Below are 13756 nucleotides of genomic sequence, written 5' to 3'. Positions count from 1 at the left end.
TTAACATCAGGGCTTCACTTGTGAATGATTAGAGGAGCTTATTCTTGGGATTATGTGCACTTTTGGAGCTTGATTATGGGCTGGAAATTACTGTTTTAAAACAGGACTGAAGTTAAATTTATGCTTTTTCAATGCATTTCATGAGTTTTTGATCTATGTCTTGGATATAATTGAGTCTACCATCAAAATACTTGTATCTTGGAGTCGTAATCCATTCATGTTCATGAAATAGAAACCATTTGAGCTTGCATTCGAAATATGCATTTGGATTAAATTTGAAATTATCCCTAAATGTATTGGCTTATCATCCGCATATGCATTTGATGTGATCAAGACAAAGTCTTTCATTCCATTCATGTATGCTAAATAAAAGAAAAAGCTTGAGATCTTCTTCTTCATCTAAGTCATCTAAAAAACCCAAATCTTATCAAAACCAAATCTTTCCTCCTTCTCCTAACCTTGAAACCCAAACTCCTCTTCTGCTCTAAACCCTGGTGGAAGACCTTCAACCCCCAACATGACGATAATGGTGAACCCGACGTGAAGGTCAGCTGCGGAAGAGGACGTACAATGGGAGAATCATCAAGTTCGGGAGGAGATGCCTTGTAGCAGTTGGTTCGTCTAATGCAAGAAAGCCAACAACAACAGTTGCAATTTCAGCAATAGTTGCAACTGCAACAACAACGGAGACAAGATGAAGAACGGAATGATGCTGCTGCCATTAAGGCTGGAAGCAGTTGGGCAGGAGCTCAAGCAATTTAATGGGAAAAATGTGTCCTCTTTTATCTGCCTCTATACTGACAAGATGGTCTTCTTTGGAGTTCCTCATCATGCTTGGAGCTGATACTTTGCCCGTTTGGCCATGCATGGCTTCCAGGACCGAATTCATGGTCTTTTCCAAAAAGACGCGGGATGGTCTGCATTCAAAAAGGCTCTTCGAGAAGAATTTTTTCTTGAAGATTCTAGCCTCATGACGAAGAAAGTCTTCACTGAATGGGTTGAAAGACCCAATAAGGAACTAGTCACCACTGCTCTTCACCGCGAATTTGAAAGCAAATTTGCTCAACTAGATCCTGACGATCAGCAGGGTATGGAAAGCCAGAAGATTGAATTATTTCTAAAGGCTGCGGATCCTTTTCTTCAAGAGAAGCTAACTGATCGGCTTGAAGATCCTGACTCTGAGAGGGATTGAAAACTGCTTGGAGTGATGTCACTGAAGCAGTTAATATGATTGCTCGAAGAGAGCCGATGCGCCTAAGGTGGGGATCTACCTCTGCACCAACTGAATCTATGAAGGAGCCTATTCCTGTATCTCGACCTCCTGTCTCTATGGCCGAGCAACCAAGAAATCCTGTTGTTCCACCTCCAAAGAAGGATGTTATGGACGAGCTGATCAAGAGCATGCGGGATCTCCATCTTAATCTAATGGAGATTAATTCCAAGGTGGAAAGGCTTGATGTGAAAGTGGAAGAAAGAGGCCGGACAACTGCCCAAAGACCGGTACGAGAAGGCTTCAAAAGACGCTATATCTGGTGTGATAGCCTACAACATGATAAGAGGGAGTGCGGTGCATTCCGTGAAGCTGAAGGAAAAAATTAGTCTTTTGGAAGGATGGTAAAATTCATGCAACCGAAACCGGGCTTCCTCTTGAGCCAAATTTCGGTAACGGTGGCATGAAGAAAAGACTAGAGGATTTGGCAACAAGAACAGCCTATGCAGTTGTTGATGTAGCTACCTATGGGCTGCAAATTGAGCCAACTAATGAAATTGTTAAAGCATGTAAAACTGATGCAAAATCTAAAGTGTGGATGCATGCCTTAGATCGCATGGAGCAAGGCAAGGCAACCAAAGATGATTTAACTGCTGCTACCAGTCAATGCATCCGAAGAAGAATCGGATGGACCGAGCCAGTTGATTCATTTTCAGCTTTTGCTCGGTTGGCTGAAATTAATAATTATGAAGCTTTGATAGAAGAAAAGAGAAGAAGAGACGAAGATGTTGCCAGTCCCTCCTCTTCGGGGCCAACTAAACATTTGACAAGAAGTAAACCGGATCAACAGAAGGCTGCTGAAAATCCACCACCGCCAGAGCTTGATATGGGAGATGTCCCACAAGCAAAGAAGATGGAAGGAAAGAGAAAAGGTAAACATCCCGGCTACAAGCTGCAGTCTGACATAGAGACTGCAACGAATCTCAAGCGGATCTTAGAAGAAAGGATTATTGGAAGCAGAATTGAATTTACATTAAGTGAAATTCTCAGAATTGCAAAACGAGGATTTCATGATGTAATAATTGATGTAATTAAAAGAAAAAGACAATATGTTGGTGAGGAAACTGAAGAATCTGTGCATGCTTTTTTGCAAGCACTTCATGTGTATTTGCAAGATGAAGAGAAGCTGAAAACTCAAGGGATTCGATTGGAGCCAATTAAAGAATTGATTGCAGCCATAGAAGCCAAAGATAAAGACATCTATGAAGCAGAAATTGAAGAAGCTATTGCAGAGAATGTTATGATGAGGTCATCTCAATCCAAAGAGCAGCCCATGCATAAGAAAGAAGCTCGTCTTCACAACATGCAAGAAGAGAATGATGCTCATTTTATTCCTAGTAGTCACTACTCCCGTACCCATTGGGCAAGGGTGACCACCGAAACCGTTGTCAAGATTGGAGAAAGAGAGACTCCATGCATTGCCCTTATAGACCATGGCTCGGAAATCAACGTCATGTCAAGAAGTCTCTACGAGAATGGCGGATGGCCCATAGATGTGGACCCAGGATGGCGCATGAAAGCAGTCAATAACTCCTCTGGTGATCTCTATGCGGCATGCCCTTATGTACAAGTTACTATTGGTAATGTAAAAGATGAATTTCATTTCTTTGTTCAAGATTCCTGCAGCTATCCTATCATTCTTGGTCAACCTTTTATTTCTGAGTCTCGTTTGGAGACAAAGGCCCTTGATGATGGTTCATCATATGCTCGAATAAGAAGTAAGGATAATGACAAAGCTGTCCAATTTTTGACTATATGCGTAAATCATCACCGGAATAGAGATCGATTGAGAGATCATCCTGTACCTCCTACTAATGCCCGAGAATTTAAGGGTTTTTGGGTAGCACTGCTGTAAGTGGAGGCTATGGCGGTGCTTCATGTCATAAAAATTTGCCTCCACATGTAAAGGGGGCTATGCCAAAAGTTGACTTGCAGGTTTTTACAACCAACAATGTGGGCTATTATAAACAGTTTTTAGCCATGAATAGGGCTGAAAGAAAGCATTTATGTCATGTGGAATGAGAGCTGAAGCAAATTGATGTTTTGGCTGAAAATGAAAAAATTTCAAGGCTATTTCATGGGCTGATTTATAATGATACATTGGTTGAAATACATGCAGATGTTCATGCAGAAATCAAGCTGGAAATCAGTCCATATAGGTATGCACATTGAATATTTATGACATAATTCAAGAATTTACAGATTAAGAAGCCTTTGGACAACCAAACAAGGATGAGGTAAGAGTAGAAACAAAGTATAAGACAGTTGACAAGAAGGTCAAGCCGGTGGCTACTCCTCTACCTCCCGAAAGTGAAGGACTGGCAGAAAGGGCATCCAAACATCCAAGCCTTCGTGATCCCAAAGATATTGGTCACAAATTTACAGCTGAAAGTTTACAAGAGCTAAAAATTGGTGAAGACTCTTTTCTCTTGCCAGCTGAAAAGCAAATCTTTATGCAGATGTTAAAGAAACATGGAAAAGCTTTTTCATTTCAGCCACATGAAATTGGTTGTGTGGATCCAAGTGTTGTGGCACCAATGGTGATTTTCACGGTCCCACACGTTCCTTGGAATCTTAAACCAATTCCGGTACCAAGGGCTCATTTGCCTAAGTTACTGGAGCTTTTAAATGAAAAGATAAAGATGTGAATATTGGAGCCATCTTTAGCTCCGTATTCCAACCGATGGTTTACCGTGCCTAAGAAGAATGGATCTTTGCGATTCATTCAAGATTTACAGCCTGTCAATAAAGTCACTATTAGAAATGTTGGTTCGGGGCCAATTGTTGATGAATTTGCTGAGGTTTTTGCAGGTAGAGCAATTTATTCCATGGGTGATTTATATTTGGGCTATGACCAATTTCAGCTTGCTTTGGAGAGCCGAGACATTACCACAATGAAGACGCCTCTTGGTTTAGTCCGCATGTGTACTCTACCTTAAGGAGCTACAAATTAGATGCACACATAAATACATATACACAATGCTAATGCACTTTCTCTTCTTAGAACCCAATCCATCTTTATTTATGTGTAACTCTTTGGTTCTTGTGTACACTCTTACACTTGGCATACACTTCCTTTCCCCTTCATAACTTGTACTGCTTATACCAAATATCCCTGTCACAGTTCTTTGATCACCCCATTAAGTGATGCACTAGGAATATTGGTCTCTAAATGGTCTCATGGCCATGCTAGATCATCGTCAACACTCAAATAAAAGTGAGCCATTAATTTACTGACATAAATTTATTAAATAGAGAATGCATAATAAGTAATCAATTTAGTGACAACATAAGTGAAGCCAACATGTGCCATCAGAATTTCAAAGGAGGGCACTCCATGAAAAAGAAGGTGTGAGTGACCTCTTGGACTTTTAGCATATTGCATCCACACACATAGTAGACGCACATATGGAGAGAGAGAGAGAGAAGGAGAAGCCTTAATCATCCTTTGTTGTCCTATAGCCTTACATTGTCTTCTTTTATTCTATAAAACGAAGGGTTTGATAATTGGATGAAAATTTGGATCGGTGACTAATTTCCATGTTGGAGCTAATAGAAAGCAAATGAGAAACTCTTTGCCTACAAATTAAAGAAATAAAAAAGAGGATAATGTGCAAACCATTGATGCTTTTTAAGCCAAAGTATGGAAAATTTTCATCAGCAATTGAAAGCCATGGAGCTTAGAGATTATTGAAGGGTTACCAACCTCTAGCCAACTTCTTACTGGAGATCCTGGGATTGCGTGAAGGAGGGCAAGAGAGGAAGTACTCAGCTAGTGTGCACATAAAACAAGGTGTATTCAGCAATAGAGAGTATGCAAAGAGAGTGAAGATTCGAGAGATGGGTGTATACCAGTGTGATACACACAAAGAATAAAATAATGTATCTGTACTTAGGGTACAATACACTTACACCCGCAAGGGTGTGTTCACATGTACAACTAAATATATACACGGGACTAGCAAAAGGGCCTTTACAACCAACAACTTTCCACTTAAAGGCCCATGGCCATACAATATATTAAGAGAGAAGAGTACAAGCAATCAACTTGCATTAAAGAGGAAGAGAATAAGGCTATTTGGACACACAAAACCCTAGCTCATGGTTGCTTTTATGAATTGCCCTTGATGATTAGTTCAAGCCACATAGCCCACACCTAGATTATGACAAATAGTCTCAAGCCTCTAATTTCTTGAGCTATGATTAATTGTCCATAGCATCTTACTGTGTTTGAACTGTGACTATTGACTCCCCGCTTAGGCCACAACTAATAGTCTTCAACCCCTTACTAGTTGCAGTAGACCATTGTGTCCAATCCCTAGCCTCCAATTGCATATGCGACTAGTTTATAGCCTCCAATTGCATTGAACCAAGACTGATGATCTTAACCCATGATCGACACAGCTTAGGCAATGACTAGTTGTTGTGTAGATCATGACTCTTAACTTGACATAGACCATGATTGGTGTTCTCTAATCATCCCATAACTGGCAATCAATGAGCCACGACTACTGGTAACCTTCAATTGAGAAAGCTTTAGGCCATGACTAGCAAATGACTCCCTATACTATTAAAGAATTGCAACATAGCTTGCTAGCCTATTTTTCCATCAACTCACTTAGACTACCATATCATCTTGATTAGGCTTGCAAGAATGATCCACTTGCTAGCATGTCAACATGTCTATCCATCTACTTGAAATTGGCTTATGTCAAAGATGGCAGCAGTTAGCGGCAATTAAAGAAAGGGTCACCAGTGATGCATTAATGAGCCAATAAGTGTAGGAGTAGTTAAGACCATTTGTACAACACATGGATGGAAGAAATATTACAGAAAGCAGTAGGCTATATAAGGGAGAGACCTACCCAAGAAGAAGGTTTGAGAGATGAAGTCTCTTTTATTTGTCTCGAGTCATGACTTCTCGCGCAATAGTACTGCCATTGTCTATGTATCGCTAGTTATCTTGAGTTTATGAGATTCTATTGTCCTTACATTGATTATTCCTGAGTATTTTATCAGTATCATTTCTGTCTCTATTGAGACTATTGTATTGGTTTCATCTAGCAATACACATTCAAAGATTTCCTTGGCTAAGTATCTTGGTATCTATTTTCATTGTTTTGATTACGTTGAGCTCTGTACATCGAACACTGACCGTAGAGTAGGATGTCTGTGTCCACCTATGTTAGCTCTAAGTATGATCATTGCCTACCCTATGGTAGTGGTGCTTGGACTCGATTACACATGATGACCACAATCATCATTCCTTCATGCACTAAGTTGAATGCATACACATTCAAAAGGTCCACCCAATGCAGTTTTGGCTCTAGGCTATATATGACAATCTAGGTCTCATCAGTGCCAAACTAATCAAGGCCAAACAATACCATCTCCTGGAGACTTCTTCTATCCTCAGTGATGATGTGTCTCAAGCATAACAACACTCTTTGTAGTTGCAAAAGTATCATTCGTGTTCCATTCCTTGGACTGATAGTGCATTTGCACTTTCATCAATTGCTCCCACTACTCCACTAAACCTAATGAGTCATTTCTTGGCTTCTGTTCAACCAGTTGCTATCCCACCAATACCCCCTCATACATCTTCACTTCCTATTCTAATGGTCCACCCACCCAATATTTTATTTTTGATGTTCTCTGGATCTTTCAATGAGGATCTGGATGCCTTCATCAAATAGTTTGATGTTGCTCACACTGTCAACTTCCCTAGTCAAGTCAATGAGCCTCACAAAGTTATTGTATTCAAACCTTTGATGTAAGAAAAGTTGCAACCTGGCTAGCAGTAAAGCATAGGTGGCCAACTTGGAATGATGTACTTACCACATTTCTATTAGATTTCAACTCGATTGAATAGATGCACAGAAGCTAAAAAGACTCCACAATCATAAGCAAGGAGATAAATCTATCCAAGTGTATATAGCCAAGTTCACTGCCCTCAACAATAGGATTGACCCAAATGCCCAATCCAAAAATGAGATATTGAATACCTTGTATGTCTAAGGCTTCAATAAGCTAATCTAAAAAGCTTTTGCTTCTGATGACTTGTCTACTAATAGAATAGACCCATTTTACAAGAAAGCCCTCATATCAAAACAATTTTGGTTGAAGGAAAAGTCAAGAAAGGGAAAGAAATCTACCAATTGCCAAATGCATGAATAGGATGATCAAGAGAGAGTTCACAGTATGCTTAGTTAGGTAGACTTACCACAATACTTTTGGACTGAGGTAGTTACTACTACCATACACTTGATTAATCGTTCCCCTTACACTACTCCTGATTACCAAGTTGCAGAGGAGGAATGGATTGGAAAACCTCCATCATATGTTCATTTGCATATATTTGATTATGAGGCATTCTGCCATGTTCCCAAGGACAAGTGTAATAAGCTAGATCCGAAGTCTGCGAAATGCATCTTTCTTGGTTATGGGGATGCAAGTGAGATGGGCTATTGCCTATGGGATCCGCAGGCTTGCAAGGTTATCTGTGCAGCCATGATGTAGTTTTCCACAAGGAAAACATGCATAAGTAGCCTAAGTATGTGGTTGAGGTAAATAGGGTAATCTTTCAAGAGGAGCCTCCTATTATTGTAGAGCCCACTAGATACCCTGCAATGGTTGATGTTCCAGTGGCATATCAATGACATGTTGCTTATTGGTCCTAATGAGACATATTGCTAATTTTAAGGTTGTGCTGAATCCAACTTTTAACATGTCAGATTTGGGCCTATGGGATCATTATTTGGACATTCAATTCAAGTAGTATGATGAAATTATTATTTTGTTTCAAACAAACTACATTGAGTTATTAGTGCAGAGTTTTGGCCTTAAAGAATGCAAATATATTGCTACTCCTATGGAGATAGGTTTGAAATTGAACCTTTATGATACCAGAGTTTGCTTTTAATGTCTTTTTCTATTAGCAAGGTGTTGGATACTTGATTTATGTATACATTATGAGGCCCATTCTATTTTCAGTCTCACAGATGAGCAAGCTTATGCATAGCTTGGGCATCAAACATTGGAAAGTAGTGAGGCATATCTTTTGCTACTTGAGTAATACTAAATACCTTAGATTGTTTTATTCCAAGAGGGGATCATTATTACTAGATTTACGTGCCTTTTTGGATTGTAATTGGGATGCTTGTTATACAATGCTTGTGTATCAATACTTGGTATTTGCTTCATGCTTGGTAGCTCATGCATATCATGGTTGAGCAAGAAGTAGCCCATTATGGCCATTTATAGTTTGAAGATGAGTACATGGCAACTTTTATAGCTATGGTTGAGCACATTTGGCTTACATGTCTTTTGATTGATTTGGGTATTGGGTAATCATCTATCACCATCGTCTTCATTGATAAGTTACATTGCATTGGTAGTTGCACTGAATCCAATGTTCCATACACTTACTAGGAACATTAAGGTGCATTATCATTATGTCATGGAGACACTCTCTATAGAAGAGGTCAACTTGGCATATATAGCAACAAAAGACAACATTGCACATATTCTGACAAAGGTTCTAACTTGTGAGAAGTTTAATGCTTTCTATAAAGCTTTGGGCTTACTCCCCTTTGTGGATTGATCGTAGTCCACTTGGCTTGGTATTTTTCTATATACGAGTGACAATTCTTGTACATTGTATCACTCCCAAGGGGAAGGGTTTTGTTACCATATTTTGATAATGATGTGTGTGAATACATTTAGGATTGTTGGGGCTTTTCTCTCTTTAGGAGTCCCCCCGGCCCCCAACCTTGTATACATACCTATTCACTTTAGGCTGGTATATTTGGTCTTGTAAATATTCTCTATTGATACCTCTTAATATACTTTGAGTTGCACTCTCTCAAGCTTCTTCTTCTTCAAGTTCTATTTATTCATTCTTACACCCCTAAATCCAACAAGATGCATCCAAGGTTCCATTGGAGCATAACCTTGTGAATAAGATATGGGCTTCTCAATGAGTTTTGCCAACAATTCACTAATTTTGAAATGATATTCAACCACCTAACATTAAATGCTATTCAACCATTAGAGCATAACTTGTTGAACAAAACATGGGCTTCGCAATCATTTTTCCAACAAACAACTCACTAATGTTGAAATGCTATTCAACCATTGAATGAGAGGGATTGAAAATGGTGTAGGAAATTAAAAAGTTTTGTCATTACTTGCTTGTAAACCCATTCTTCTTCTTTCTAGATCATTACACACTTCTTCACTTAGTGAATAAATCATGCATTATAGGCATTTGTAGGTAGCTTCTACTAATCTTGGAGTTTGACTCTAATGTGATTATGTGTAAGGGAGAATAAATTACATGGCCAATTAACATGTATAGGGTACAAGTAGTAAAAATATAATTGAAACCGACAATAACATTCCCAATGCACACTTATTTAGATTCTAGCGAGAGGCACAACTCTTCAAAGTTGACTTGACACCCTATTGGGCAAATAACATTGTACACATCTTGGATAAGTGATTACCTAAACATTTAATAGAAAAGAAAAGGCTGTCTCACCTTGCCATCAAGACTTAACCTTGCCACATTGTTGTAGATACTTGTATTCACTAGGGTAAGATAATCTCTTGAGGAGATGCATATGTGAGAATGAGATGGAGGATGTGCACCAAGAATTACACAAAGGGACAATAGTAGGTGACTCTAGTACCATAAGTTAAAAACTGCTTAAATCATAGATGTGGTGCACTACAAGATATAGGCCTTATACCGACGTTAAAAGCGACGAAAATGTTCATAAAGAAATTTACCCCCATCGTCACAAAAAGCGTCGTTATTGACAACGCCATAGAATAGTCGGTATTAGCGTCATTATTTGATACTGATGCAAATAGTGACGCTGATAACGATGCTTTGCGACACATTTTTCGATGCTAATAGCGAGGCATGCAGTAAATTTGTGACATTAATAGCGACGGTAACAGGGAGAAAAAAAATTTGTGGCAGGGCAGCATATAGTACTATGTGCTTTATTTGGGCCATGCAAAATAGTTTCAGAAATGTGTACAATGCTCGTGTAAATAAAGACAAAGTGTACTTAAATCATAGCACTGATACATGAAATAAATACATAATCACATAATGAAAGCGATTGGTACAATCATGGCAAGATACTACTACTACATAGAAAATGTCTACATAGATCACGTGACTAAAAAAGAAGGGTGTGTGAGCTCCAGGGATCCAAGGGTGAGCTATAGATCATCGCCATCCAAAACCTCGTCCTGCCGCAAAGGAGCATTGAACGGACTCTGCAAAAAAAGAAACAACTACACATCAGTCCACCATACAATAATGCATTCAATTAAACATGGTAACTACGAACAAGAAAGATGAGTGACTTACAGGGCCGCCGCGTCCATACAATCGGTTGATTAATGCAATGAGACCATGTCTCTCTGCATATCGAGTCTCGAGGCCGCTGGGATCGCGATTTGTAATGGAGTGTTGCAAAGAAAACAAAATACAACTGTTAAAAACATGATTGTCAGTACAAAGGATATTGCAAAAAAATAAGCAAGAAAAACAAAAGAAAAACTTACAAAGTCCTCCAGATATGTCCTGTGGCCACCACTCCCAAGATGATGCACCACTCCGGCCTCTAGTTGTGTCCTCGCCGCCTCACGTTGCTATCTCCAACATCTTGGAGAATCTGTAGTCTCCTCCCTGAGTCGGCACCAGTTGTTCGCGTCTAGCCACTCGGGCTTTGAAGCCCCACTCTTGAGTGCCTTGCATGCATTCAATTGTCTGTGTGACATATATGTACACATGCACTCCATCATCCAGCCCTTACAAAACCTATCTGTTGCGACTGGTACTGAAAACTCCTCATACAAAAATGCTACTATGTAGTCCTTGCTCCCCTCTGGTATATTCTTCCAATGATCCAAGATGTTGTGCCGAAAAACTTGTTGACACAACTCTCTCATACGAGCCATCACCCTCCTCCCCTCATCATTCATGATGATGGCTCCTGACCTATCATCTACAAGGTAGGCATACCCCTCTGGGGTATGCCTAAGATGGGTCCTCTCCCACCTGCGACCACTCTCCTGGGCATATCCAGGAGACCCCTGTACATCTGGTGTATCTACTAGGGTAGTATCTGTCGGAGTAGCACCCATAGGGGTGCCACCTCGGACGGCTGAGCAAAAGCCGGAGTGAGTGGAGTAGACATTCCCACAAGTGTGACAAATCCCGAAGTTGATGCAACTCTAGCAGAATGATGAGACGAAGACACCGCATCTGTGCCTCCACAGCAACCACCTGAGCCACGCTCTCTCGAACAGCCACGAGAGTAAGGAGTAGCACCTGTATCCCGAGCTGACCACGGGCTCACTGCATCTGGATCTTTGTAGCATCCCGCTGAACCACTCCCTCCATCTAGCCCAAGTCTGGAGCATCGACCTCGTCCGTGAAGCATCAGATTGTGCTAAAGTAGATCTAATAGAGCGGCCTGACGATGTCCGAGACAGCTCCTGGTTCGCCATGTCTCTGAATCTCCCCATTTGATCTGGAGACATACGCATGAAGATCTCCTGCAGCTCCTCATCGCTCATCCCTCGACTCATCCTAATGATCTAAATATCCACAAAGGTCACCTGCATAGACAAAAAATGATGTTAGTATAATCAATATAAATAATACAAAGCATGGTAGTATAAATCTTTAAAAAATGATATTATTTAAAATGCATATCTTATGTACCCTTATAAGCGATTTGAGTAGGTGGATGCTCCAAGTATGAAGTATCCTATGGTCCCATGTCAATCTCCTGACACAACTCCGCATACACTAAAAGGTCGATAGACATGTCACCACAAAAGGATGAGTCCACCTCGTTCTCAAAGAATTCTTGGACTCTTGTATTTCCATCATTGTTACCCAAGGCTGGCTCCTCTACATGCTCCAAGCTTTCGGTGGCCTCCACCCCTTGCAATATTGATTCCTCTATTTGCATATTGTTCTCATCTATGCTTGGAACATCGCTTTGATCATATACTCTCGCACTTCGAGGAGCTGAAGGTATAACATACCACCATTGAGGTTATCGGGGGTTTGGATAGAAAATTACATGTTCACAATCACATACAAGAGAGATTTAACTATTGTGACATGTACCATATCGTAATACAATTAAAAAACACATGAGTTCATGCACCTGTTCACAATGGGTCAGCAACACAAACGTGTCGCGCAAATCCACCCATTTTTTTTCCAAATCTATTTTGAGAAATCTAGATAGACCTTGTCGAACTGTTGCTCCAGCTCCTTCAAGTACCACTTTGAACCACTGCACATCGAATAGGATCATGGAGAAGCTACCATAATCCACCGTGACAATACTTTGCAAGTTCCCAAAATACTCCATCTCATCTATAACCGTGTTTGGATCCATTCTCGTCGTTGGCTCTCTTGCTTGAACCTTGCCATGATACCACAATCTATTGTGGAGCGCATTTTGTCAATACGCTCCACGCGAAAATGTCATCCACATGACCATGCTGCACTATATATTTTGTACTGTACATTGAAACACTCAATTAGTTGTCGCATATAAAATATAGATATGACAAATCCTAAACACGTCATCACCTTTGGACTATATCCCCTCGACAATGTCCACTCCTCGATTGAGACCTCTGTCCCTTCACAAGACACTGCGGTCAAAGCTCCATGCAACCATCGCGTTGACATAAACCGCGGTATCTCTTCCATGCCCTCGGGATATCGAATCGGTCGATGGCACATACTATGTTGAAATTCAGATAGTGCTTCCTCTCAATCTTTCCTAGCTTGCTGGTACCTATCAAGCCACATCTCCATAGAGGCATGGTGCAACATACAAAAGTGATTCACTTTCTCCTCCATTGCAGCATCCATTCTTTTTTCTACCCCATTTCCAACCACCACATCTCCGATCAGTCTATCATCGTTCTTCAATGACCATGGCATACTATTGTATGAATCCACCGTTGGTAGCCATTGTGAAATATACACTAGCACCTCAAACACCAACCAACCTTCAGCCATGCTACCTTCTAGTCGAGCTTGTTGTCGCACAAAGCCTTTCAGGGTTTTCATGAAGTGCTCCAAGAAGAACATACATCGCGTATGGAAAGGTCCATCTACAAGATGCACAAGAAGGTGGATTTGTATCGCGAGCATGTTGGTAGGCAGGTATTTCTCAAAGAGACAGATTGTCCCCACTGTTCCCCGTCTCACGGATTCAATAGAGGATGTCTTAATCTCCTTCTATGAGATCCATTGCCCTAAATCGACAACCTGTAAATTGCCCCGCGTATTTCTAGAGTAAGGCATCCTGCGATTGCGATCGGTAGAACAAACTGCCACAAACGAGAAAGAATTATGAACAACAACTACACTCCAAATAGCAAAATATGCAGGCCACTTACAATCCATTCATAGTACAAACCTGACAT

Source organism: Lygodium microphyllum, chromosome 3 (assembly GCF_053477565.2).
Source record: "Lygodium microphyllum isolate KBCC chromosome 3, Lygodium_microphyllum_v1.1.10, whole genome shotgun sequence".
In the NCBI taxonomy this organism is placed as follows: Eukaryota; Viridiplantae; Streptophyta; class Polypodiopsida; order Schizaeales; family Lygodiaceae; genus Lygodium; species Lygodium microphyllum.
This window is presented reverse-complemented; position numbering follows the sequence as displayed.